Below are 2,736 nucleotides of genomic sequence, written 5' to 3' on the forward strand. Positions count from 1 at the left end.
ACAACACACTCCTTGGGGAAAGGTGAGGGATTGAGAAGACAGACCCTAGGTAAAAATTATTACAACAGCACCAGGAATTGATAGGCCTGCCTAAGAGAGAAACACAGGCAGTGCCACACCACCACAGGTAATAACTACTGTCTGAGGCTCAGCAGACCAATTCATAATTCACTGAAAGTTGCTACAGATTCAAGTTATATAAATCTTCCAGCTCATCATGAAACAAGTCCCATTCATCTTCAGAGTCTGTCATATCGTCGTCCCCACCTGCAGCCAAAAGCATAAGCAACATCTCACCCAGCTCAAAGGTGACAACCTCTTCTTCATCATTGTTAAAGGGATTGCTGCTGTCTCTTTCCTCAGTGAGCTCCCAGAAGTGGTTCCTTCGTTAGGCCCAGTATCTGTTTGATGTTCTCACTTTCTGTCTCTGTTGCTCCTCTCTACGGCCATCAGGGTACGCATGCTTGTAAAAACAGTTACCTCCAAATGGACAGCTTCCATGTCCTTCATCAAAATACCTGCACGCCTTGTTGCTCATTGCCTCCTTGTATTTCTGAATGAGTTTCTGCTTCTCTTCTTTCTCCTCCACTCAATACTCACTTGGAATGACAAAGTTAGATGCGATCCGGCGTTCTGGGCAGGACTTTATGATCTTGCTCTCAAATTGCTTAGCGCTCCTCCACTTGTGAATACACTTGAGACAGTAGACGTGGCTGCAGTGAGAGAATTCCAAAGCGGCGCTCACTGGGGTTGGCTTTCTCATAGACAACCTCCATGCAGATCCCACAAACCATGTCTTTACTGTGCTGGACAGCAAATGAGAGATCCATGTCCTTCTCATGGCCCTCAATGCAAAATTTTATATGTTGGGATCTCTAGGCAGCATCCATTTGATGTAGGACCTGCAGCCCACACATATCACATGAATCTCCATGGAGATACACACAGTTCTCCCCATATCTGCACTCTCCCACTGCAGCATAGGGGCAAAGCTGCTTCTTTGTTTCCACAGCGGTTTGCTCTTTCTCTGTTTCTTCCTTGGTCACTGAGCCCTGCGGAGGTGCTTCAGTGCAGGAAGGGGCAGTATGGCCACAGTAGGGTTGCCCGGGAACAAACTCAATGGCATTCACCCAATCTTCTGTTCCTGCTCCTATGCTTGCAAAGTCTGAATTTCTTGACTCAGGTTCACCCCCACTCATTTCAACAAGTGATCTGACTACTGGTGAGAGACTTGAGGAAGCAGCAAGGGATGATTTTGCACTTAGATCTGCAGCAGTTGCTTCTTTCTGTTTCAATGGCTTGCTATGCTCATATCTGCAGTGGTCTCTGTAAATACAGTACCCTCGCTGAAAATACATGCAAACTATACCATATGGACTGTCAGAGAGGTCATGTGAGTTGCGACCGTTATCTCCTTCCTTACAAACCCCATGCATATAATAGGGGCAGGTGACCTGTTTAGTCCAGCTGCAGTTACTGCCTTCACTGCTGCCTCCCCCTCCTCCTGCCCCCAGGGACGGGGAGGTGACCGTGGGGATAGGGATGGGGGAGGCCGCTGCCACCGCCGCCACTGCCGCCCCTGCTCCTGATGTTGTGGTTGTTTTTCTGGGAGCTGCAGCCTCCGCCATTACTGTTTATGCCACACAGCAATGGCACCGGAAGTTCCGGGATCACATAGTTCCTGTCCGGCTTCCGGGAGAGCACGGCCAGGGGAGGGGAAGGGAACTGAGGCATCCGCTCTCTTCCCGTAGGTCTCCGCGCCGTAAGGCATGGTTTTGGTTGGAGTTTGTCAAACCAGGATAAATAGCAATATTTAGCTAAATCTTGCAAAAGAATAACCTCCAGAGTAGCCTCTTGACTCTATTTAAATTCTCTTAGCAACTGATATCTTGTTTGTTACAATTATTTTCCCCCTTTTGATGAGGAGGGCATTGTCCATCTCACAATGCCAGGGCCAGGCTCATTCCTGGAAGTCATGGATGTCTTCCACCCCTGGATGTCATGTCCCATGTAGGAAGGAGGGTATTGATTTCACTTGCAGAGTTGCGCTTAGAGAGAGAGTAGCCACATCTGAGCAACAAAAGAGGTCCTACCTATATGCATAACTATAGGTAGACTTAGGTTCTCCACTACATAAATAAGCTTCACAAAAGCAAGCCTCAAGATCAAGGGCTTGTCCTGTTGACTTGGGAATCCCTAATGTTTGAGACAGTATCAGGGGTGTCACAGGTGGTAAAGTTCAATCCCTCAAGGGACTTTGCCTATACTTTTTTTTTTAATTACCTGCTCAATACACTCTAGGATATATGCAGGCATTACAGTAAGCTATGCAAAATTAGAAGCCCTATTCTCATTCCGGGCAACCTGTGTTTGGGTTCATTAAAATGATCTTTCCGGACAGGTTGAGTTAGATTATGTGCTACAGAAAATTTAGGTCTTGGGCAAAATAAACCTCTCTTCTCTTGTTGGTCTATACAGGTTAGTGTGATGCCCTGATATATTGCAGGGTAATTTGGGCAGAAAATAAAGTATTTGCAAAGTCCCCTTGGAGTATGGAAGAAAAAGGAGGAGATAGTCAACTTCCCCATCAGGGGAACTCCTGATATACTCAAAAGCAGTGGGGACAAGTGACTCAGTAGGCTGAACCCTCAATCTTGGGGCTCACCCCTATGAAGCTTATTTCTGTAAAGGGGAAGCTAAGCCTGCTGATAATCATACCTAAGAGTCACCTGCAGA

At 46.9% G+C, this 2,736-nt stretch overlaps 1 pseudogene; it reads right to left on the reverse strand.

The window, feature by feature from the left end:
* LOC143660883 (E3 ubiquitin-protein ligase makorin-1 pseudogene) lies at positions 1 to 1,704 on the reverse strand (annotated as a pseudogene).
* Between the last annotated feature and the right edge of the window lie 1,032 nt (positions 1,705 to 2,736).

Source organism: Tamandua tetradactyla, chromosome 2, assembly GCF_023851605.1.
Source record: "Tamandua tetradactyla isolate mTamTet1 chromosome 2, mTamTet1.pri, whole genome shotgun sequence".
Taxonomy (NCBI): domain Eukaryota; kingdom Metazoa; phylum Chordata; class Mammalia; order Pilosa; family Myrmecophagidae; genus Tamandua; species Tamandua tetradactyla.